At 39.6% G+C, this 26777-nt stretch overlaps 2 pseudogenes; one reads left to right on the plus strand and one right to left on the minus strand.

The window, feature by feature from the left end:
- Positions 1–764: 764 nt before the first annotated feature.
- Positions 765–1402, plus strand: LOC134384438 (FAS-associated death domain protein-like; annotated as a pseudogene).
- A 2780-nt stretch (positions 1403–4182) lies between these two features.
- Positions 4183–26777, minus strand: part of LOC134384439 (NADH-ubiquinone oxidoreductase chain 5-like) — a 60884-nt pseudogene continuing 38289 nt past the window's right edge.

Consider the following 26777-nt stretch of genomic DNA (forward strand, 5'->3'; position numbering starts at 1 on the left):
CTTTTTACCTACTACTATGGACTGAATTTTGTCTCCCACAAAATTCATATGTTAAAGCCCAACTCCTCAGTGTGATGGCATTTGGAGATGGGTTTTTTTAGCGGTAATTAGGTCATGACAGTGAAACTCTTGGGATGGGATTAGTATCTTTATGAAAAGAGACATGAGAGAGATTTTTTTTCTCTCCATTTGCCATGTGAGGATACATTAGTAAGGAAGCAGTCTGCAAGCCAGGAAGAGAGCCTTCACCAGCAATGAAATCTGCTGGCATCTTCATCTTGGACTTCTCAACCTCATAACTGGAGAAATAAATTTCTTGTTTAAGCAACCCAGCCTAAGGTATTTTGGTATAGCAGTACAAGGTGAATAAATACACTTAACCTTATTCTTTCATTTTTTTTCTTTGGGGCCTCGCTACATTACTAACCTTTCTACCTCAAATTCTAATCTGCCTTTCTGGAAAATAGCATAATTTTTTACTCAGTTTCCTAATCAGACTTCCAATTCTCTTGCTATTACTCGTGGCAGCGATGTATAGTATTTATATATCTTTAAGATCTTTTGTTTATGTTGTACTTAATGAAACTTTTCTTCTTCACATGAAGTTTGATAATATTGTTAGCAATTTAATTATTTGATTTGTTCCGTTTATTTTGATATCTGGATAATATCTTCAACAAATTCGGAGTGAATTTAGACAGAAAATGCTTTCTGCTCTATTGTGAGGTGTCCAGTTGTAAATCTTTCAAACACGGGCTGGTGGAACCTCTGGTCGCCATGGACCCGTTCCTGGTGCTGCTGCACTCGGTGTCGGCCGCCCTGTCGAGCAGCGAGCTGACCGAGCTCAAGTTCCTGTGCCACTCGCGCGTGGGCAAGCGGAAGCTGGAGCTCGTGCAGAGCGGCCTCGACCTCTTCTCCCTGCTTCTGGAGCAGAACGACCTGGCACCCGAGCGCACCGAGCTGCTGCGCGAGCTGCTCGGCTCCCTGCGGCGCCACGACCTGCTGCGGCGCCTGGACGACTTCGAGGCGGGGGCCGCGGGCGGGGCGGCGCCCGGGGAGGAAGACCTGCGTGCAGCATTTGACATCATATGTGATAATGTGGGGAAAGACTGGAGAAGACTGGCTCGTCAGCTTAAGTTTCTGACGCCAAGATTGATGGCATCGAGGAAAGATACCCCCGAAACGTGACGGAACCGGTGAGGGCGTCGCTCAGAATCTGGAAGAACGCAGAGCGGGAGTGCGCAACAGTGGCCACCTGGTGGGGGTGCTGAGGGCCTGCCGCATGAACCTGGTGGCTGACCTCGTGGAGGAGGACCAGCAGGCCCGGAGCCTCCAGAACAGGAGTGGCACCGTGTCCCCGAAGTCGTGGGAATCAGACGCATCTGCCTTGGAAGCACCCTGACAGGCCCACTGCCCTTCTCCAGGGACTGGGGCATCTGCAAAGTGTGGACCTTGGCTCTCTCCCTCAAGGGTAGCGCCTTGTATGCGCTCGCCCACTGACCAACTGCTTCTGAATTCAAGCTACGTTCATTGACATTTCCTCTGTGCCAGGCAGGGCTCGGGCACTGCACAGATATTTCCATCTGTCTCGTCATCGCCCTGTGTGCAAGATCCTATTGTCTCCATTAAACAAGCTCCCGCAGGGAAATTTGAAGCCATGTCTGCACACAGAAGGAATATGTACAAATTAGTGGTTGTTGCTATTATTCTCCAGGAGAGGAAACGAGCCCAGAGGTTAAGGAGCTGGAGGAGAGGCAGAGCGTGGAAAGAGGAGAGCTGGGATTTGAGCCCACACCGTCCAGCTTGCAGCCCACGCTTCTAACCACTGTGACGTCCTGCTGTCCACATGATAGGCATAAGGGAGGGTTTGTTTTGTTTCCTTTGAGATTGTCAGGGGACACCTGGACACCCGGATCAGGGGGCGTGGGGAACAGAGTTGAGAAGCACTGTGGTCTAGGAGTTGGAGGCCTGGCTCAGCCATAGGTCAGCTCTCAGCCCCTGAGCACCTTCAGTCTCCTCTTTGAGGCTCGCACAGTAATAATGGCTATGAGGATAGACTGGGATAATATCTGTCATGTGCTCACGAGTGATTGGCAGATGGTCAGTGCTCTAAATGTTAGTTCTTATAAGGATTATGATGCCTGTGATTCTATTTTGTATCAAAATCACTGTCTTTCTGATAACGGAATTGGCAAGGGAGCCAGGTCCTATCATTTAAAAAAACAACCCTCTTGCTTCTAAGTTAATCCTTTTGAAGCAGATCCTTTGCAGTGGAAACCTCCATATTACAGAGAATTTCCCACTCCTGCTGATGATTCATTCAAATATTCTTGAAAGTCCCCATACAGCTAGTTTCACTTTCCCTTACAGCCTATCATGGGCTCTACCCTGTGAATAGCGTGGCTGGATTTTCTAACCTCTCACTAACACTGTCGAGGAGAGTGTTTACCCTAAGCAAGCACGGTCTGCTAGAGGGCAGCTTTTGCCACCGCTGGGCTCTGCCTGCCCCTGAGAGGTGCCAGAGTCAAGTGGCCATTCTTTGTCCCAGCTGTCCAGCTATGGTCTTGGGAAAGCCACATGTGCCATGCTGTGCCACCTTGACTTTGGATTGCTGAGATCTTAGCCAAGGTCACTGGGAGCACTGTCCCCACTAAGCCCCTCCTCATGAGCCTTCAGCAGATACCTCCTGATGCTGGACACCATGCTAGGAGCAGGGGCCACAGCAGTCAATGAGGCAGAAGTGACCCTGCCCGTTGGCCCCCCAAACCCAGCCGATAACACAAGTGCTAAGCAGTTCACCCCTATGGTGCTGCCAAGGAACTGAGCCAACTGCAGTCCCATAATGACATGGCCTGCCCCTCTTCTAGACACTATATGTCCCACACCCCAGCAGCAGCTGCCTATTCAAGCCTCAGGTCAGGTCAGGTCAGGTCTGTTCTGTAGAGAACAGACACATCGTCCCTCACCATCCATGAATATGAGAAGCTTGGCTTTGGGGAATAAGGTTTTGCAGGGAGAGGGTGCAGCATATGCATATTTCTTGAACAGAATCAGATTTCAGAGCTTCTGCCATTCCCATAGAAGTTTATGGCATAAACTGCTGTAATGTGGAAATGCTCTCCGCCTCTCTCTGTGCTTCTCACACCTGGAAGGAACCCCTGGCCTTTCACCACACCGGGTGTTCTAAGAGGGGTTTTGAGAATGCAAGATTATTGCACCTAAAACTTTCCATCGCCCGGGAGCAAGGGCTGGACGGGGCTTCGTCCCCCATCTGCCGCGGGTTACTCCTGTGGCCTGTCCCTCAGTCCTCCTGTATCACTGAGGGGCTGGGTCTCCTGCCCTGGGCACTTAACATACCAGGACTGTTCCTGTACTGCAGATTAAGGAGCAGACCTAGGCTCCACGCCCAGCCTCACCATGACCCACCCTGTGCCTTGACCCTTCCCCGAACAAGGCACGGAGCTGAATTCCCAGACTCTAGTCCTCTGCATCGTTGCTGCTGAACACACCTGCTGTCCACTTCCCAGGACGGGGTGGGGGTGGACCAGCCCCTGGCAGCAAAGCCGAAGGGCATGGTGCCATGTGGCGAAGTTGCACAAGAAACCACCCCCAGAAGGCAGGACTCGGGGCCAGGTAGAAACATGCATGCGATCAGCCAATCTCAGTCCATTCATGAAGCCACCACGTAACGACACTGCCAGAAGCCGAGGCCGCTACAGGACGGGACAAGCAGCCTATCCTTAGGAAGCACAGGACTTTTCCCAGCTGCGTGAGACAAAAGGGGAAGTGGATAATATACACACAAGTGTATACACAATGCTTATGTAGGCCCGAAAAGTGGGAACATAATAGTGGTGTTTATTAATGATGGTTGTTTTCTGGGTGATAGGCTATTATGTTTTCTGTATTTTCCACATTCTCTATTATGCATTTTTCATTTCTTGAAAATTGTCCACCAGCTGCAGTAATAGGTGCAACCTGACTCCTTAGTGGGGAATATTTGCAGAGAGCAGTGGAGCACATAGCTTTCCAGGCTGGCCTGGGTTCCAGTCCTGGCTCTGCGCCTCAGTGGCTCCATCCCTCTGAAGAGGCTGTTAGATAAATATTAATTCCTCACCAAAATCTGCGGTGACTTGCTTCTCGGGTGCCTTAAAAGTCAGCAGCAAAATTTCACCCAGAATCTCAGAGGTCAGTCCGGAGGTTATTTTGTTGCCTCTCTATGGTCTGCTCAGAGTACCCGAGCCTGGCTCCTGTGTGAACAGATGCACAGCCACGGCGGGGAGGAGGGGCATTTGCACAGCATTTCCCCGCCTTTGACTGGAGCTGCTGCTCGCAGGGGAGTGTGTCCTGGATCTTCATACCCTCTCCTGGGACAGACATACCGTGACAGGTTCAATTACATCCCACCCGAAGTAGGGACCTGCTGCAATTTTTGGACAAGGATTTCTTGCGGCAATTTTACCAAAAGAAAACATGTTTGCTTTTTTGCAATCATAAAATTCGTGTTTCGAAAAAGGTGCACATAAATTATGGGGTTTACTTGAAAGCTAAAGTTTAAGGCCACACCTTGCTCTCTTGATCTTCCCCTGAGAAGGGGGAAGGAAAGTCCAGATGCCTGTGCTTTGCAGGGGCCTGCAGCCTATGCAGGGCATCCAACGAAGCGTGTCCTGGGACAGGTCGGCTCCCGCAGACTTCCTGGCTGCCTCATCTTCTGCTTTTTGTTACAAGGAGCTCCCTTCCTCCCCACAGCCGGCCCTGTTCTCTGGACACCCCCACCACACGCTCACACACATGGGCTCTCTTGATCTCCCCTCTCCGGGACATCAGTCCCTGAGAAGAGGAGCACTTGTCATCAGCTGCACATTGCTGGCACCACCCCCACAAACCACACTCACTGGGGTCACGGGATGCCGGGTCTGCTTTGTGGCTTCTGCGCTGTCTTGCCCAGCCTGTCTAGGGTGTCTGACATCTCTCTTGATGGTTCTGCCCGTGAACTTCTCTCTTCCCCCTGGTTTTCCTCCCCACAGACTCCTGCACACCCTGTCCCAGCCCCAGCCACCGCCTTCTCACCTCATTCCTGAGGGAGCCCCGGCCCTTCCTGGCCTTCGCTGTCCCAGGTCCCAGCTGCCTGCCTCCCTCGTCTCTCTCTGGTCCAGATCTTTCTCTGAGGGCCCAGCCCCATGGTGTCAACTGCCTGGGGCAGCCTTCTTGAGATGTCTCCTGGCACCTGGTATCCGTTTCTTATGGCTGCTGTGACAACTTTCCACGGGCATCTTACCATTCTGGAGATCAGAAGTCTGAAATACATCACACTGGGCTAAAATCAGGAAGTCAGCAAGGCTGGTTCCTTCTGGGAGACCCAGAGGAGGATCAGATTCTTGCCTTGTGCGGCTTCTAGAGGCTGCCTGTGTTCTTTAACTCATGGCCCCTTGTCCATCTTCAGTCCAGCAGTGCAGCATCTTCTGGTCCCGTCTGACTGATTCTCCCAGCACCCTCTTAAAAGCACCCTGGAGATGACACTTGAGCCAGTTGGATCCTCTCCTCATCTCGACATCCTTTATTTAAAGACTTCTGCAAAATCCCTTCGCCACGTAAGGGTATAGATTCTCAGGTCCCTATTCTGCCCACCACCTGTGCCCAGTTCTGTGCCTGACGTCACGGGTTGCTCAGTTGCTCAAGACACAGCCCCTCACTCCCCCATGCTCACTTTCCTCCCCCAGAGAAAACTGAGCACCAGGCCCCTCCCCTTGTACCCCGACTCATCTCCTGCCTCTGCTGTTGCCCATCCCCCCTCCTTCCAGCCCACCACCCCCCAGCAGCCTGAAGCACAATCATACTACAGACCCCTGACTCTGTTCTCAAAAACCATGAGCTCTCTGTGCGTACTCTTTCATGTTGTGTTTGTATTTCCATGATAACTCTTCTGAGTCATCCTGCTAACTGCTGTCCAACCACACAGTTCCAGTGTGGATTTCGTTTGGAACCAGGCAGGCCAGCATGACTCTGGGTAGCATGTGCTCGTGCCAAAGTGACCAGTCACCCCACATCTGCTAATATAAAGGCAAGACTTCTTTTTTACAGAGAAAATTTGCAATTGAAAGCCATTGTCATCAAAGAAGCCCTTAGTTTCTTGAGTCATTTACTAAGTTGAAACCTTGTGGCAAGAATCATGTATGCCAACCACATGGATTGTCATCCAGGAACAGAGGCCAATTCAGTGCATGAATGCGGTCCTCATCAGGCTGAGCCAATGACGTAGGGATGAAGTTTTCATGGGGTGGCTTGAACAGAAAAACATGGTAGGCTATCAGAGTCACCACAGGCACAGCACAGATCCGAGGCCTCCCAAACCCACAAACCTGCCTGATGACATGAAGCTGTGATTTTGTTTTAGCAAAACAACATCGTGTACGTCATTTAGTGGGTCTAGGGCTGCAAAAGAACACGTGCTGGAGAGGGATGATGGTGATGGCTGCACAGCCAATGTGAATGTACTTAATGCCACCAAACTGTACACTTAGAAACAGAGAAAAGGTTGGGCCGGCCCCGTGGCTCACTCAGGAGAGTGCGGCACTGGCAGTGCTGAGGCCATGGGTTCGGATCCTGTATAGGGATGTCCGGTGCACTCACTGGCTGAGCGTGGTGCTGACAACACTGTGCTGAGGGTTGCGATCCCCTTACCAGTCAGAAAAAAGAAAAAGAAAAAAAAGCAACAGTGAAAAGGTTAAATTTTATGTTATGTATATTTAACACAGTTAAATTATACCTTGCACTAAATTAACATGCATTTATTTACATTATTAACCTAAATTGTATTAGTTTTGCAGGCATCTCCGTAATTTGAAACACTGTTGGCGATTTATACTTTACAAGGTTTGAAGCACAAACTTATATCAAGCTTTTTGTTTATGTATTGAAGTTATGTTATTAAAAACAAAACCTGATCATCAAAAAATAAAAAAATAAAAAAAATAAATCTTTCAAACAGAGAAGAGTACTAATCCTAATCTTATAAATAGATTTAATTTGCCTTTAGGAATTTTTTTTTAATTGCCTACTGTGTCCCAAGTACTGTGTTAGGGAATAGGGCTGAGAAGATAAAATAGTTGAGGTTCATATACTCACAAACTTTCAGAAAAATGGGGACAGGTGCATATAAATAGATTATTTGAATATATGCTCACAGCATTTAGAGCAAGCAGAAATTATTTGCTAGAAATTGCGGTACAGTAAAAGCTGTCTGAGAATATGACACCTTGGATAAGTCCTAAAGGATAAATAGGTATTTTCAAGGGTGAATTAGTAGAAAGTCTGAATTATAAATATGTAAAATGAAAGAAAGTTTTGTTATATAATACTTTTCTTTCTTGCATTGCTATGTATATAACTATCATCCTAGGTCACCAAGTCCATATGCCTCAAAGGCATTGGGACAGGAATTGTTAAAGTAGCAATGCAAAGAGAAGGAAATAGTTCAGCTTTTGACTACAAAACTATGATTTTGAGTTGAGTTAAGAGTCTTGAAAGCCAAGCTTTCTCAGAAAGAAAAATGAATTTTCTAAATTCTTTACTTCCTAGGAAACCTATCAAGGCCAGAGGACCCACATCATAGAGTTTTTTCCATAGTGCATGGAGGAGATGCTCTTTCTACCTGTGCAAGTTAAGTCTTCAGTCTCACTACAGTAGAGGAGTAGAAGAATATGCAAGTAGAGGCAAAAAAGCCTGTGGCCTCAGCTGGTTAGAGCATGATGCTGATAACATCAAGGTCCAGGGTTCGATCCCTATGGTCAGCCACAAACAAAACAAAACAATACAAAAGGCCTGTAGCCAGCATGACCATGAGCCTGAGGATTATAGAAGGAAGTAACACAGTGGTAGTTACTTCTCTACTCTCACTGGAGTCTGTTCCTTAAAGACAGACTGATAACCAGCTTCCCCAAGTGTTGAGTTGGATGGGGAGGTCTGCAGGTCCTAAGTGAGTTCAGTTCTCCATTCAGCATGGCACAGGAGAAACTTCAGGCTCCCCTGTTTTTTTTTTTTTTTTTTTTTTTTTCGGTTCCACATTGTTTGGCATGTCATGAGAATGCAGTAACTCTTACTTACCCTGATGATTAGATGCAGAGTTCCTTGTAAGACTTATGGATCAGCAGAAACTCAAGATTAAAAGGCTACAAAGCACAAGTACCTTGAGAACAAATGGCCAGATCCTTTGGATGCCCAAATTAGCCCAAAGGTCCAGACCAGAATAACTACACTTGAATACTCATCAGAGCAAGGAAGATATTAAGCCAGCTTAATATCTACATCAACAGTGACAGTAAAACCAGAAGACATTCAGTTACTGGGCCCCACTGTTCTGCTAGTTTCCTTGATGTCCCATGAATCCACCTCTTATGCAGCCATTTGAAGAGGAACAGGAAAAGGTGAAGAATTTTACATGGATCAACCACTTAAACTGTGGAGAGATCTGTTTTATAGAATCTGTTACCCAAAGAGATTACTTAAATTATTGAATCAAATTACATTTACCAAATTCAAGTAAAATTTTGGTGTTTCCCCCCAAAAGGCAAGGTGTTTGTTTGTTTGTTTGTTTGCTTGTTTGTTTGTTTGTTTGTTTAATCAAAATATTTGTCTGCTTTTTGAAACAAAACCGCCCTTCACTGTTGGTCACCTTGAGATCATAGTTTAAACCCCGATAATGTCTGTGGTGGTGATGTGAGTGGCATAACACTGCAGGAGAGAACAAATATTCCTGTACCTTTTCATCTGACTTGTACCATCAGTCTCATCAATTTTGCCCTCTAACCCCAACTTGATTCTCTATCTGAGCTCAGAATCACTCTCACAGGCCTGCAAAGGACAAGAGTCAGTTTCTCAATAATCCTGTCTGTCCTATCTCTCCCCTCAGGCCATGCACACAATTTTTCTCTCCTTCATCCCTGTTGTCTTCTATATCAAGAAGTCCACAGACCACCAGTAGGTTAGTGGCCCTAACTAGAGTCATTTTAGAAAATCTAGATATACGAGTAGTAAACAATTATTTTAAAATTTTTAATGGTATTGATTTAGGAAATACTATTGTTTAGAAGGATTCTCAGTAAATCAATTTCTCATATAGTAACAATTCACAAATCCAGATCACTCTGGGATTAATTCAGTTATAACTAGTTAATCTAGATTCAGGTTCCTAATGAGGATTAGCTTTGAATTCCAATTTTTCTACCTCTGATATCCCTTACGATTTATGAAAATAAAAAACAGAAAGTAACATACAGGTCGTTTCCCATTTTGCTGGATGCTAGGCATATGAAAACAATTTAGAAATGTTTACTCCTTAAGGACTCCATAATCCATTGAAGTATTTCAACTACTCCTACATTTCCCCCCTCATATTATTTTTTCCTGCAGCTTCTACTTTCACAGAGCTTTGATTTTGTGTAAACTTCAATACCTTATACTCTCAATACTTCCTTGACCTCCATTTTGGATCTTCTGGTCTATTACAGGGCATTTCAGGGAAAATCTCTTTGTGAGGTCTGAAATCACCCAGGTAAAGGTTTTTCCTTCTTATGGAAATAGAGACTGTAACTATCATAAAAACTGTTTCATCTTTCATCTAATTAGGGTGTATCTATTGTTAGATTATTTTTATGTATAAACACCTATGTCAGTTTCTACTGCTGCAATAATGCTACCAATATGTCCACCATACCATAAAAGAAGTATTTATTTATTGACTGCTCATTTTTCTTCAGGTCAATGGCAATTAGGCTGATCTAGTGAACTAGTCTGTGGGGCTCTGCTTCATTCAGTCTGTTGGCTGGTTGGGTTAGAAACCAGAAAGTGATTCTAATTCAGGTCTGCTCTATAGGTCTCTTCTCATCCTTGCAGCAGCAAATGGCAAGAGTCCCAGAAGAGAAAGCAGAATGTGCAATACTTCTTACAAAGTACACAGCTTTTATCAAAAAGCTCTCAGAGGAAGTCTTATTGGAACTTATGGCTCATATAGCCTATGTCACAAAATAAAGAACTTTGCTTTACCCACCCTAAGCAAGAAATCACAATTTTTTTAAATGTTGTATAATGCACAAAAACTCATGAAGTGAGAGATCTTTTAGGCTTTGCCTCCTTCATGCTGTAGTCCACTACATCTTTCTCAGACTTATCTTTCCCTCACCTCCAATTCTTTTAACTCCAAGCCTTAATAAAAAAACAAAGTGAAATTTTAAAAAATAAAAATCTTTTCCAATAAGAAAAAAATATATAATTTCCATATGTGGCTGTTGCTGGGATAATATAATTAAAAACATAATCTTCTGCCAACTCAGAAAGACTCTCCACAAAATTAGCATAGAAAGAAAATTGTCTTATTATTAGGTAAGCATTAAACCAGAATGAGATGTGCAGCTTAGCTAATCCACTAAAGAGATTGCAAAGAAAGAAAGGCATTTTAACTTTTAAAATAGCTAAGCAGATACAACCCTATTACATATATGCTCTCACAAGATAAATGATAACTCATCCTCAAGTAAGAGACCTTGATGCCGCTCTTTGTCACACACAGTTTATCCTAAATTTACTGTGATCGGGTGACCATTTGTGTTAGCTAATTGGCTTTATCCATAGGAAAAAGAAACCTTGTATCTTTATGACAGGAGGTAGTTTTTGCAACTTGGTGTGAGTTAGGCTCCTGCCTTCCTACAGAAAGTGGGAGATCTGATGCTGTCTGCCCAGAAGATTATAGTTTAAAGAGATGGCATACAGATTTGTGAGAAAACATTTCTAAATGTTGAGAACAAGAGACCTATATAGCACTTGAAAAGATTTATATTCATTTGAAAAAGACAGAAAGAATTGACAATTACAAGTTTTCCAAAGTGAGGTAAAGGGAGCTGAGAGGGAGTCTTCTCTTGTTTTCAACCTGGAAAATTAAGCCTTTATTTAATGTATATTTGCTCTTTTGCTGTCTCTTCAGTTTCTAATAGAATGGGGTTCTCTCTTTATTTAAAATCCCTCTGCCCCATGCATGGTCCCATTTTCATAACAGGTGCTAGGACAGGAAAACAAAATTGTTGCTTGAGAGGAAAGATAAACTAAATGACCTTTAAATAAGCTTCAGAAGAAAACTAGAATTTTATGAAATTTTTTCTTTCTTCATTTTACTATTTTTTTCTTTCTGTTTCTCTGAACTGTGTAATTTCTAAACTGATATGCTTTAAATTGAACTAAATACCCTTCATTAAAAACTAAGTCTTTACTCTAATTTTCTTGTTTGTTAATCACATTCCCATTCTCCCAATAATCCCTACTCAAAATGCATGCAGTCTTCTCCAGGGGTGTTGTGTGGAAACAAGTCCTAAGACTCTGTGAACAGAAGACGCTGAGGTCAACTAAGCCTTAGAAAATCTGTGTACAATTGTTTGTCATTATAAAAGTTGTAAGATGAGTTTTCCATTAAATAATTTTAACAGGTTGGAATTAGCATTTTTTATGAATATAATGAAATAAAATGGAATAGAAAATTTCAGAGGCTATAGTTTATAATACACTTACAGGGTTATACATTGTTCTATGAAATAAATTTTGCAGTTATTTATTTTCGTGTGTGTGTTGGTGTGTGTATATGAATATGCAAGTACATTTATATATATAACTGTGTACCGGAATTGTTAGAAATGAACAAACTCATGCAAATCAGAATAAACCAAGGCTACTTATTTAGAAATTGCTCCAGCAAGGGAGCCAGCCCCCATCACTTGTCTTTGGCAGAGACTCAAAGGCAGTCAGGGGAGTGGGAAAACTTTATAGTTAAAAAAGAAGGAATGACTCCAGTTATGCTCTGTTTACAGGTTGTTGGTGTGGGGAAACTGGAGGTAGGGTAGCTGGAGCATCTTTATCTAATCAGTTTGGGCAGCACGTTCGGCTTTCTTAATTGATCCTGAATTGGAATTGAGGAGGAAAATGAAGGAAATTTGTTATCCTTAACCACATCTGACCATCCTTGCTCTGGATTGCTACAAAAGTTGGACGTTGGCTCCCTGAACTTCTTACGTGGGTCAGAGTTCTATTGTTATATATGGTCTGGCCATTGTCCGTGTGTGTATTTAGTCCTTCAGATTAAAAAGTAAAAAAAGAATCCCTTTTAACAATCCATGGAACTTATGTTACTTTGGGAAATATGTTCATATTCGTTTTTAACTTTTAATCTTCCTTCTGCGCTTCCCACTTCAAATAAGTTGCAAGTTTTATTATTTGTTTTTTACCAGAATTTATCACCTCTGTTTTGGTCACGATTCTAATTTCCTTTATTTTGCTTTTCTTGAATTATTCCAATAGCTAACTCCAAGCCCTTTCTTGAATCTGCTACTCTCATAGATTCCAGGTTAGTTTTAGTTCTGTTACTTCTTTACTCCAAAATTTTTAGTGTCTTCTACATGCTTACACTCTGTCCAGATGTAAGAAATTCTCAGCCTTTTGGGAATAATTTTCTTTTACACTCATATCTTGAAAGGTTTTTCCTTCTCACATTTTGATATGCCTTTTTATCCTTCTGTAGTGTATTTACTAATTTCCATCTACAAAACTTGTTTTCATTCATTAGGGACCATATGAAATTCAACTTCTTTGAAACAGTCTCTTATAGTCCCTATACTCCCACACTTCCAGCATGGAAATAATCATTTCTTCCTCCGAATTTCTAAAACACCTTGAATAAATAGCACTGGACTTGTCACAAATTGTCTTATGTTTAAATTATTTGTATCTGTAGTATATAAATAATAATTTTTCTGTCTTTATGTACAGAATCTGTACTTTAGTGAACTTTTTAACCTTCACAGTCCAAAATACTATGTATTGCATTTAATATGTTGTTGAATGCATAAAACCAAACACTTGACTTTTTATCTATTCTCCACAGTTTGCAAACAGTATACCCCAAATACAACTTGATATTCTTTTAAAATTATTGTCATTCTTTTTGAATTTGAGAAGAGCTAAAAAGCAGAAAATTGCAAGAAGTTACACGATAATTCAAATTGAAACTAAAGTATAGATGATTGATATAGAGTCCTCTGCTGAAAATAGATTTTTACTGGACACAGAGTCCACAGGAGCCTGAAAGACATACAAAGACAATGGAGAAGTGGTTATCACAATAGCCCTTAGAGACCTAACTTGAAATGGGAAATACCTACTAATCTGCTATTTTATTAATGTGTTGTTTTCACATCCATCACCAGTGCTCCAGAATGCTTGATTGTTATATTTATTGGCTTGAGCAAACCCCTAGTCCAATTCATCTAGGACCACCCTGCCCCTCCACTCGTGCCTCCACCAATGACTAGCTCAGCACATATGGGATCACAGTATTTGTTTATTAGATTGAAAGGGGTCGTGTTGATAGTCCAAGGACTTAATTCCATAAAGGGCTAACACTGTATTAACATGATTATTTTTAAAGCAAAATGCATATTCTGCTCATTTGTTGAAATCTGGCTTTTACATCATAAGAAAGAGTAGTAGATTCTTTTTACTTGCTTTATAGATTCACAAAGTTATATCTCAATTATAAGTCCTTTTACCATTTGGTAAATACAGTAAAAGCATTAATGTTTTGAAGTTTTTGATGGCGGCTCCTGGGCTGCTAGTAGATATGGTTCTTTTGAAAGAAAAATCCATTTACTTTGATTGCTATTTTAGTTCAAAAAATATTGATCTATCCTTGCTTGCAAACTCTTTTAAACAGGTAGCTGCAGAGTTTTAGACAAAAATCTATATTTCACTTTGTTCTTTCATTCAAGGTATTTCTAAGGAAAATGTTTAAAAAATAGACAGGATAAGTGAGGTTGCTAGTGAACAATGATGTGTTGAGTCTTCTTATAAAAGGCAGTTTTCCTGATACTTTTATTTTACTGCTCTGTTATTAGACTATGAGCTCCTAAGGAAGTAGTATCATGTCTCTTTAATCGGCTCTAAATCATGTTTAGCTCATTTTACACAAAATTAGTGTGACTGTTGCTATGTATGAAATATTTGTTCTGTGTGCAGTGGCAGAGTGCTTTATCAAAGGTTTCTCTCTGCTTAGAATAAAGTCAAAGGCCCTTCACACGCACGCAAGGATAGCCCCACTTCTCCCCAACCTAATTTCTTATCTCATTTCTTTGCACCCAAGCTCCATCCATATTAAGCTACTTAAATTTCTCCAAATGCATGTTTTCATTCACACTCATTCCTTTGGTCAAACAGCTCCCTCTTCCTGAAATGTTACAAACTACCACCACCCTACCCCCAATAAACACATATCCATGTAAATCTGCCAAATTTTAGACCATGTTTTTCTTTATTCAATCTTTTTTTGCTTTTTCACTCCTAAGCAGAATTGTTCATTTTCTTTTCTTTGCCTTTACTACATCTTATTCTAAAAATATGTTATTTATCTTACATTTATATATTTGTATGCTTGGCTTTTTCTAGTAGAAAATAATAGATTAAGTCTTACTCACCTTTATATTCCCAACATTTAGGACATAGTACAATTCTAAGACATTTTTCTTGGATGATAATAGATGATTGAATGAGTAGATGAATAAATGAATGAATGTATAAATGAGAAAGGTCATCGTATCTGAAAAATTCATAATGAAGTTATCTATAATTAGCTGACTTATTGGATGATGGCATCTACTAATCCAAATTTTTTATAATGAAAGTGACCTTGAGCATATTTCTGGGTTTGCTAAACTCAATCATCCTGCCACATTTGTCACAGATGCAGTACCTGGTTCCAAAGTGAAGGCAAATGTGAGAGAGTTTCTTTGACAGAATTTAAGTACATAATCAATGAGTGGAGTTTAAGGATACTACCTCAGGGCAAGCCTGAGAGGAGGATTTGCTTATCACTTGATGTGTCATCTTTAATATTCTAAACCATAACATACCCCCAAGTCAGAATTCATAGGAAATGCACTAAACTGAAATCATCTCAGTTTTAAAACACTTGCATTTTGTAGCAAAGGTGTTTACCAGAGTACTGTCCACTTTTTTCTCTTAAGAATGTGTGTCAAGGAAGCTGACCAGTTACTTCAGCTAGTTAGAGCATGGTGTTATAATGCCAAGGTCAGGGCCTTGGATCCCCATACTGGCCAGTAGCCAAAAGCAATAACAACAACAACAACAACAACAAAAAATGTGTGCCAAGGAATTTAAAAATATATCCTGACAAAATTTCTCCTCTACCCTCTTGGGATCTCTGGCTGGGCCTAGGAATTAAATGGACATAAGACAAATCAACAGGAGAAAAACATAAAAGCTTTATTAAAATTTGGCACGTACTTGAGAATCCTCAAGAAATGAGGATCTGCAGCAGTGACCAGAGCAAAAAGCTTATACACATTTCAGACAAAGAAATGATAAATTTGTGAAGATATGATAAGACAAAGTGGTTTGGGCTAGGGGCAGTAAATACTGGGGAAGTGACTAAGACATATACTGAGGAAAACTAGTGGCAGATAAGAGGTATTTTAGTAAATTTGTTTTACCAATTCATTTCAGTATCAGCTCCTACTCTCCAGTGATAAGGATATTCTTCTCTTCGTGGTATGTCTTTCTCACAGGAAATTTTATGGCCTGTTTTTAGATATGAAAGGGGAGGTCAAAATCCCTTCTGCATCTGCTGTTTCTCAGGTGCCTTTAGCTCAAAATAGTCAATACACCAAAGTGGCATATTCTGGGATGGCATGTCCTAACTCCTTCAGTGGTCACAGTTTTAGCACAATTCCTTACACGCAGTGAATGTTCAGTAAATATTGAACTGAAATGAACTGAGCATACTTTTAAGTTGATGATACTAGCCTTTCAATTCCCTGAACTAAAGCACTTATTATCATCAAGAAGCATGTTTTTCTTTAAGAGACTGATTCCAACCACATCTCATTAAGTTGTTTTCAGTATGAAATAAATTTATAAGGTAGAGAACTTACCACACTTTGGTGTGTTCGAAAGTATTGTGTTCAATAAACATGTTACTAATAATACTTGAAGTACCTATATTTGTAAATTTATTTCTTTTTAATTAAGTTAGAGAATACTTAGTCCTATCCATAAAAATAATCTTAGTTCCACACTCTTGCATTCCAACATGTTCTCTTGAGAGAAAAAGAAAGAAGATGGAGTTTTAATTATTGCATAAAACCCCAGGAAACTCACAGTCAGAAGAAAATCTGATTATTACTAAGTTGGAACAAAATGTTAAAAGATCCAAATTCATAGGTTCCATTCCTATGAAGGCTGGCAAACTTGCTGTCTGTGTCCACAGACAATACCTGCAGTTCCTCCAGTCATTCTCTAAAATTTGTGATCTGGACACCAAGGTGACAGAATATAAATGGTTTGTCATAAATACATTAATACAACATAAAAACAACTCCAAATTAATGATATGTCAAGTAACATCATATTTAGAACAAAAGAAAGACACATTATTTTATCACAGATAAATAACAAATAAATAAATAAGAAGTTGAACTTTTATCTTTTTTTTTTTTTGACCGGTAAGGGGATCACAACCCCCTGGCATGGTGTGGTCTGCACCACGAGCACACCGGCCATCCCTATACAGGATCCGAACCCATGGCCTCAGTGCTACCAGTGCCACACTCGCCAAGTGATCCATGGGGCTGGCCCATAATTTGGACTTTTAGAAGGAGAAAAAACTGTGTTACTAGAGAGAGGGGGGCAAAAGAGGAAAGGGGAGGTAGTGATTGGCTGGTTAATGGACACAAAATTACAGCAAGATAGGAAAAATAAGTCCTGTTGGTGTACAGTTGAGCCAGGCATCTATTGTTAACAGTAACTTACTGCATGCTATCCAATGACTAGAAGGAAGGAGATCAAATATTCACATCACAAAAAAGATGATTAAATTTCTCAATGATGAATATGCTAATTACCCTGATTTGATAATCACACATTCTATGATATATTTAAATGTGACTCTGTACCCCATAAATATGTTTCAATAAATTTTAAAAATTAAAAACAAAGTTTCTAATTTTACTAACCATATTAAGGTATTCAATAAATTTTTTAAGGTAAAACATGATTCAGAATTGAGTATTTTTTAGGTGACCTTTATTTGCTGTATCTCAAAAGACTGTGTGATGCAACTACCACCTGCAGATGTTCTTATACAGGTCTGTGCAAAAAGGTAAACCTTGTCTTAGGATATCTTTTCCACCATTTGCATCTTTTTTTTTTTTTTTTTTTTTTATTAAATTGTACTTGTTACTGAAACCCCATAGGTCTGTTTGCTCATTGCTTAGTAGCCAATAATTGAGAATGAGTGTTGGTGTAAGGAATTTTAGCCTTTAATAAGGAAGCTGGCAGCCCAGAGAAATTGTGGACTTATGTCTCAAAGACCATCTCCACTTTTCCCAGGCTTGCCAAAGGGTTTTATAGGGACAGGTGGTAGGGGACTGATTCACGGTGACCTGAGCAGAGACGTGCAGGCATAATCATAAAATTTCAGTTAAACATCAAGGAACTTCTGGGGTGGGAGCTGATCCATGGTAACCATCCTCTATGAAGTCAGGTCATGGACTCAGCTCCTGTTGACCTCAAAAAGATCTAGTTATTAAACTAGTAAAGAATGGCCACTTGGGTTAATAATTTCTTCTATAGTTATTCTGTGTACAATGTGAGCAAAAGTCATTATGTTCTAGAAATCATGTGAACAAGAACCATTGTATTCTAATGTCCAGCTGCAAGCTATGTGGTATGGGTTACAAGAGTAAGAAAAAAAACTTTTTAATTTAGAAGTTTAATAAAATGGAGTCACTTCTGTTCAGCCTGTTGCATACCTAATCCAAGGCATTTAAAACGTTAGTGTTTCCATCATGATTGTAAAATGCTTCACACATTTATTACTGCAGATATGTCCTCCATTACTTTCCTTGGTCAGTTATGGATTTCCTTCTCAAAACCTCTTTAAGTGTTGACTATAGTCTCATTTGTCTGAGATGCTTGAAAGTGAGACCTAGTTTAACTCACAAGGTCTTTTCTAGCTGCAGATTCTATATTTCACAACCTTTGTAAGCCCATTGCTGAGGTAATGAAATTCTCAAGAGGCTTTTTAACATTAAGAATCACCAACACTGCAAGTTTTACAGATCACTTTCTTTTAACCTACACTGTTCCTCTGTGAAGTATTTGAATTACAGTGTCAACTGTTGTCAAGTCAGAGATTGATCAATGAGTAGTTCTATGTCACTTTAAGGCCAGATGCTATGCTTTGGCTGGAAATCTGATTGCATTTAAAATTAGGGTTTATTACTTTAGGCATCAAGGATCAAAGTTACTCAGTTACTAAAAAAAGGTGTCGAAAGAGCCCTGTTTCTACAAATTTCAGTCACTGCTGTTTAAACCTACATTGCCAATACTGCTTTCAACTCACTGCATGGGATCATTCCGAGTTTTCTGCGTAATATCTCCTCTGACCTCCCATCCTCATTTTACTTCAGCACCTCTTCCCCTGCTTCTGATTTCTTTGCCTCCACAGCAGGGAAGACAAAAAAGCAGAACCAGGTGCTACGCCATGGCTGCTAATCTTTGACTCTGGGGATGTGTTCTCACTTTGTATCTTCCAGATTTAGTTGTGGGTGATGCACAGATATTTAGCTAACTCCCAGTGGAGGCAACATTTGCTAGAGAAATCCAAACGCCATTTTATATGCTGAGAGACAAAATTATTATAAGATAATAAAATAAAATATCAGTGGGATGCTAACTAAATTCTTTTTTTGTTGAATTGGGATTTTGGTGGAAAATTATATTTTATCAGTAAGGGACTCTGCAGGAAACAAATGGCACATTCTTACTAGGTGTGTGTGGGTAGAGCTCAAGGAAACTAACAAAGGGTTGTACAATAGCACTAGCTAGTGACAGCAGGGAGCCATTATCACCTTTAGGAATGCAGGGATGCTAACCACAGCACTTGGAAGACAGCTGTATGGAGAGGGCTGCATGACCTAAACTTGGCTTTCAATAAAGGGACAAAGCCATCACATAGTTATCAGGTGGAGAAGGAGTTGGAATTATCCTACTGCACTCTCCCCCTGACCTCCTCATCCCCCTGCTAAAGTGCTGCCTGTTGCCTGACATTCTCCCATCTCCCTACCTACAGAAAGCCAGGTAGCACAGGATCCTGATTATTATGAGTCTGTGTGGGTCACCTTTTACCTCACCCTGGAGGAGGTGGGGCAAAAGGTAGGACAGACAAGAGTGGAGAAAGGTTCTTGATGGTTGGTTAAACAGAAGATATCCAGAATTCATATCCTTCAATACTGGACGACTATAAATTTTAAATTATTCAGAAGACAACTGGAATATGTATCACCCTATGATTTTCTATAAATGTGGCTTCTCTAGAACTATGGGATTTTGTGATTGCTTATATTATTTATGAATAGAATCACATACTTTTGTATGATCTCTATTGCCTTTTTTCCTTCTTTATATGTTCCACAACTATTTCTTGAATATTAGCCTCTGAGAGAGAGAATAGTGCTCAAAAACTCATTATCTGTAATGACACTGACTGGGTTTGCATCCCAGCTCTGCCACTTACAATCTGTGTAGTCTTAGACAATTTACTTTACCTTTTTGAATCCTCATAGGGCTGTGTCAGGATTAAATATGAAAGCTTAGAACTTTGCCTGACATGTAAATGATTTATAAACGTTTGTTATCACCATGTACATAAACACTTGAAATGCAAAAGTGAATAAAAGCCCACAGGAAGAGACAGATGAGTAAATAAGAAATTATAATAAAATATATGCACCAACAAAGGTATGTTCCAAGACCTATAGAAGCCCAGAGAAATTAGCAACTAATTGTGCTTGCAAGCTCAGCAAAGTCTTCATGGGAAAGGTATAGGTTGACCTTGAGAGATAAATAGGAATTTTTCCAGGTTTTACATAATGGGAGAAATTTCTTTCCAGGTAGATAATGGCATGCCTTAGGGCATGGAGGTGTGGATAGTGGCAAGTGTCCCAACATGTCTGACATTTAGGTTGCTTGTGGGAAAATGGTGAGAGACAGGACTGAAGAGGCAGGAAATGTTAAGATCATGAAGGGCCTTTCATGGTAAGGAATTTGAAGAGTTCTGAATAATTCTAAAATCACCTTCATGCTGTGCAGAGCTGAGATTAGTGCATTAATGCATTAAAGACAAAAACCTCTCTTAAAAATAATGTTACCATTCTTTCCCTTCCAGTACTGGACTCAAGTTATCCTTCTGTTTTCCTCAGTTACTCCAGCACTTGGCCCACAGTGTTTTCTCCACTTTTTCTCCCAAGCAGCATGAAACAGTGCAAAAGAGTGTGGGAATTTGAAAGTGGGAATTTGAAAAGAGTGTGATAAATGTTGAGTAGAATCTCAATTGAGCTATTTCTATGTATTTAACTTCGGCTAGCCTTTCAGAACCTCATTTTTTTTAATCTATCGAGCTGGATAATACTGCCTAGCTAACAGAGTTGCAATAAGAATTACATAAGTTAAAATAATTACAGTATTTAGCAGCACACTGTCAAATAATAGCTACTCAGTAATGGCGGTTAATATTCTTCTCTTTCTGGAAATTACATCTATGTTTACAACATTGAAATACTCCTCCAGTACCCTACCTTGTCTATTAATTTGTTTGTCACTGATAACTCACTTGACTTCTCTATCGTTCCCTAGAAAACAGAGGCTGAGGTGAAGGTTATGGACTAATCCTTTATTAGGAGGTTTGGGAGAGGGTGATAATTACAAGACAGCAAGAATTATAAAAAGGGAAATAGGGAACCCAATATAACATGGGTATGTTACTGAGCTGGCCACAGCCTCACAAGAAACACAGCTGAATGTTTGGTTATGTGGGCCTTGTGGACTAGCTGTGTGTTGGAACCACCTCTTTTGGGAGAGGGGTGAGCACCTTACATACTGGTCTCCTTCCCATCTCCTGTCCCTTAGGGGTCAAACTTCATAATTCCGACATTCCCCACAATGCCAGGTTGTTATCTAGCCTTTCAGGGAAGCTTTTGGGAAAAATCAAGCTTCTTGTTATCCTGTGGGGTCAAATCTGGGTACTGGAACTACAATAGTGTTTGCTGCGATGGACAAGATAAAAGTGATTGTGCCAGTGTTTGCTCCATTCCTCAAAGCTGCAGGAGCCTGAGACAACTGGTGGCCTGAGGAGAGGAGCTGAAAGAAGTGGTTATAAATGTCACTTCTGTCATATTCTGTTCATGAAGAGCTAATCAATATTGGCCAATAATCAAAGGGAGGGGAATTTGATTTCACTTTTTGATAGGAGGAGCATCAAAGAATTTGCAAAACATGTTTTAAAACCACCACTGAACCATTTGCGAACAAGTTGCAGACATAATGCTCATCACTTCTAAATACTTGGTTTGAATTTCACCAAAACAAGATTCTCTTTTACATAACCACAAAACAACCACCCAAATGAGAACATCACTGTTAATATAACACTGCCAAATAATGAAAAGATGCCATTCAAATGTCACTATGTATCCAAAAAAATGCCTCTTTTTCCTTCCTTGTCCAGGATTCAACCCAAGAACTTGCCTTGCATTGTTGTTATGTCTCTTTCATTTCCTTCCATCTAGATGAGTTCCTCAATATTTCCCTGTCATGACCTCAATAGCGTTAAAGAGTACGGGACTTTCATTCTGTCGTATATCCCTGAATCTGGGTCCGTCCAGTCTTTTCTCATAACTCGAATTAGGCCCTGCATTCATGACAAGAAGACCACAAAAGTGATGCTTATCTCCTCAGTGCATCTCATCAGGGGCCAATGATGTCAATGAATTCCACACTGGTTATGTGATAATTGATCACCTACTAAAACTGGTGTCTTCCAGGTTTTTCCATGGTAACATAACCATTTTCATCGTTGTGATTGGTATGAATTTTATGGATAGATAATATTTGTTTTTTACCAAACATTTGCAACACCAGAATCAACACCACCACGATGGCTGCCAAATGTTGACTTTTTTCACTCATTCTGTATTTATTAACTGTCATTCCACATGGAAAGTTTTCCTTTCTGTCCCTACTATTTATTCATTTATTTATATAAGTATGGATTTATGCATTTAAATTTTATTTGGTGGGTTGTAAGCTGTCATTGTAACTGTTGTTTGGGTGGTTAAACTGCCCTAGAATGTGAAGGTGGAGCCCCTTCAAGTGGGCCTTTTTGTTCTTTTGGTTATACCCATCATCATTCTGTAAGCACAGTAGTTCCTCAGTATCATGGGAATTGATTTCAGGATCTTCCCTGGATACCAAAATCCATGGAGGCACAAGTCCTTGACATAAAATGGTAAAATGGCGTAGCATTTTCATTAACCTGCACACATCCTCTCTTTCAAATCATCTCTAGATTATTTATAATACCTAGTACAATGTAAATGCTGTGTAAATACTTGCTATACTGTATTGCTTAGGGAATAATGGCAAAAACAAAAAAAGTTTATGTGTGCTCAATATAGACACAATTTTTTTCTGAATATTTTTTGATCTGTGTTGGCTGAATCCACCAGTGTGGAACCCATGGATATGGAGAGGGACAACTGTACTTCCTTGTTTTTGTTTGTTTGTTTGTTGACATAGCAAGGTGTTCCAGACTCATCTTGTCCTTTTCCTTGCCCAGCCATGGAATCAGCCTCTTTGGTTCCTTTTAGCAAAGGATGCTATGTAGAAACCAAGACCTGGGTTCTCTGTGCCGGTAGCTATAGGGATTCATGCTTTTAGTATTCTCAGTGGATAGAGATAGAAAATATGTGTGCATATATAATATGTGCATATGTGTAACATATGATATACATGCATACACACATTCATATTTATCTACATCTACATTTTAAACATGAGTTCACACCAGTTTCTCCAACAGCAGTTCGACTCCTTAGGATCCTTTGTAGCCTTCCATTTCCACATTTGTAAATACCCGTTTTGACAGTGAGACGTCTGGCTACCCTTCTCTTCAGCATGTTTCAGATTCGCACCACCCTCCACGTGTACTTAATCTACCATCTTCACTGGATGCCTCCTTGGTCCTTCTTCTACTTGTTGGGCTCTCAGCCAGACCCCGACCTACTCGACCCTACTGTCTCTTCAACTCCTGGTGCCATCGTCACTGCCACCTAACTCCAATTGTGCCACTGCCTAAGGAAGGGAAGGGCAAGAACGTCATGCCTTCTTTGATCATGCTTCCTCTACCTGGGATATCCTTTCCTCTTTTGTCTTTCCCAGTTTACTCAGCGGGACAACTCTGAAGGTAGGTCAAGTGTTGCTCACCTCCACTGTGAGGACTTTACCTGTTTGCCAGCCTCCAGCTCCACAGAGATGTTGCTAATATCTCCTTCATGCCTTCAGTTAAGGACAGAGGCCACATCTTGTCTTTATATCCCTAGTGCCTGGTATTACTTTTGATACATACTAGAAACTAAATAAAGGTTTCATAAACTGGTAGCTAGTGAATGAAAATTCCTCCACCACAACATGGTGATTAAGACTGAATTTAGACAGACCTAAACTCTCCGATTTATAAGACGTGTGAAATTGGGCAAATTACTTAACTTCCTTTAACTTCAGATTTCTCATCCAAAAATGGAGGTGAAAATAGTTCCTTCATAGGACTGTTAAGAAAATTAAGCTATATAAAAAATATTAAAAACATATTTTCATAGTACTAGTACAGTTTCAATGCTCAATAAATGACAGCTGTTATTTATAATTGTTCTTTGTGCATTTCTCTACTATAGCCCTTATATATTGCATATTATTTATTTGTTCACATATCAGTCTTGCCTCCTGGGTAGAAAAAAATTTCAAAGCCAGTGATCCATAATAGGTGTATGTTTATTTTACTTATTGCATATTGTTTTTCAGTCTATGTGAGAAGTATTTCACCTTCAAAATTACACCTTTTTAAAATATATATCCTTCATTTTAAAGAATGATGTATTAAAGGAGCAAAGAAAAATGTGGCTTTGAAATAGTAGATTAAGCACTCACTCTCAACCATCACACAAAGATGTTAGGAAACATAAAAAAATATGTAGTAATGCTTAAGCATTAGAAGAGAAAAATCTCAGTTTTTACGAGACTGTAGAGGATCCCTGAGATGAATAAATATAAATAAACATATAAAGGTATATATGGAAAATAGATGTAAACTGAGAATTTCATAAACCAATGTCACCATGGGAGACTGTTGCTGCAGCTTCTACATAGGAAGCCATTGTACACTGGGGCCAGAAACCTTCAGGAAGGAAGTCACTGGTGATACTGAGAAACTGCAGAAATCGCCACAGAGAAATATTTCAGCTATAGTGCCAAATGCCCAGATATGAAATGGAAATCCAATGCATTTATCAAGAGACAAGCCTCTCCAAGTCAGGATGAAGACCATAAAAGTAGACCACACCACCAATCAATACAAGGAAGAACTTACGCCCAGAAGTACAACAGTATTCTGATATTAGAGCAAATACCCTGAAGGTAGAAGAGGTTAGAGGCAAACACAGGGTTTGCAAGACCTACATAGCTGTAGAGAAGTAAGCAAATGAAAACATTTATTTGACAACTTGCTCAGATACAACAGTAGTCCTCTAAGCTACTTCCTCCTGTACCTTTTCATCATAAGTTGAACAACCATCATGATTCACTGAATATATTTCCAAATACTCTACTTCAGAAGAAAATTCACTCTGCTACTCACTCAGTACGCTGCTCCTTATACCCAAGGAAACAGTTAAAACAGCAATGACTAAATAATTATCTTAGATATCCTCACAAAAATAAAGGGGGAAATTGTATTTAAGAAAAAATAACAGGAGGTTGTGAAACAATATGTAAATAGTTATTAAATATTTAGGAAATGACAACACAATTTTTCAATACATAGGTTTGTGGAGATTGGTTAAACTGCACAGTGAATTAGTAAACTGGAAATTATAATATACGAATGTATATAAATACACATATGTGTGAATATATTATGATTATGGAATTTTCTAGAATGCAGAGCAGTGAATTAAAAAATGAAACTGAGACATTAAGCAACATGAAGGCTAAATCCCCAATTTCCAACATTCAAAGTAAATGAGTTCCAAGGAGGTAAGAGCATATAAGAAACAACATTTTTAAAGAAATAATAGTAACAATTTCCTTGAACAGAAAAAAAAAAGTTATTTGACAAAAGAAATTTGTCAAGCACCTAGTAGAAAAAATAGATTTAAAAACCAATACATTTAAAAGAGCAAGTCTAAAGAGGAATTCTAACTCTTACAGGAAAGGAGGAGAGGCAGCAAGGAACACATTCATTACAAGAGAATTAAAATCAGCTTTATATCATATTTCTCATCAGGAATACTGAATGGATAAAAGAAAGACCAGGGAAAATCATCTTCAAAATACTGAGGGAAAATAATTTTTAATTAAAGTTCTATACCTTACCAACTATCATTTGATGGTGAGAACAAAATGAAGACATTTTCAGATGAAGAAAGATCTATTCTTTCAATAACAGAAACAATTTACATAAGAAGGTATAAGTGTAATAAAACTTGGTGAGCCTAGCCTAGCAACAGTGTCACCCCCCATCATCCAGCACCTTACTACCACTATTCCCTATGTAAGTTTTTTACCCCCACAGCATGCATCACTTTCTAAAGTAAGATGTTATTTATTTATTGTTTACTGTTTGTAACCCATGAATATATGTATACTCCTATAGAGCAGGCATCATTGTCTGTTTATTCATTGGTGTATCTCAAATACCTAGAACAGCATTTAGGACATATAAATATAAAGTTCTCAAGTAAATGTTTGCTGCATAAATGGAATAACTGAATGATGGTTTAAAAATGTGTGGAGTGAACTTTATACACCTGTAAGGAAATGTGGTAAAATCCACATTCAGTTTGAAACTTTAACACACTTCTGTTAGAAAGTGTCTGTGCAAGTAGACAAAAAATAATTAAGAGCATAAACAATTTTAACTTGACAAATATAACAAATTGAATTGAATATAATTTACTGATTTATCCACTGTGAGACCTGGATATGCATATACTGAATACTAAAGCAATAATGTTAGAAATCAGCAACAAGATGATAGCCCCAACCCATAAATTTAAAAACAGTGAAATTATTTATGAGTTAAAGAAGAAATCAAAATGGAAACTACAAACTATTTAAAAGTGAACAATAAAAGCTCTCCATATCAAAGCAGTACCCTAAAGAAAAGTTAGCAACCTAAATTTGTTTTATTTTTAGGAAACAAGAAAGACCGAAAATAAACAAACTAATAGAAAGTCCTAAGATATCAACTCAAGATCGTAGAAAAGAACAATAAACTATGTAAAAGAGACTTGAAGATGGAATCTAAAAAGATAAAGAAAAGATGTTTAAGATCAAAGCAATAGATTCATCAGCAAAAGCAAAAGCTGGTTCTGTGAACATTTATTAAAATTTGACAACCCTTTGTAGGTACAATACGAATAAAGAAAATTGGGAGGGTTAACAAAAATAAATACCATTAGGAGCGAGAAAGATTTATGACATATTTGTAATGACGATATTTTAAATCCTGTAACAATATACTACTACTCAACTACTAACCACTAAGTGATGAGACAATGTCATCACTTCTCTAGTGTATGTTAATTGCCAATACATAGTGGTCCAAAAAACAAAAC

The sequence above is a fragment of the Cynocephalus volans genome, chromosome 8 (genome assembly GCF_027409185.1).
Source record: "Cynocephalus volans isolate mCynVol1 chromosome 8, mCynVol1.pri, whole genome shotgun sequence".
Classification (NCBI taxonomy): domain Eukaryota; kingdom Metazoa; phylum Chordata; class Mammalia; order Dermoptera; family Cynocephalidae; genus Cynocephalus; species Cynocephalus volans.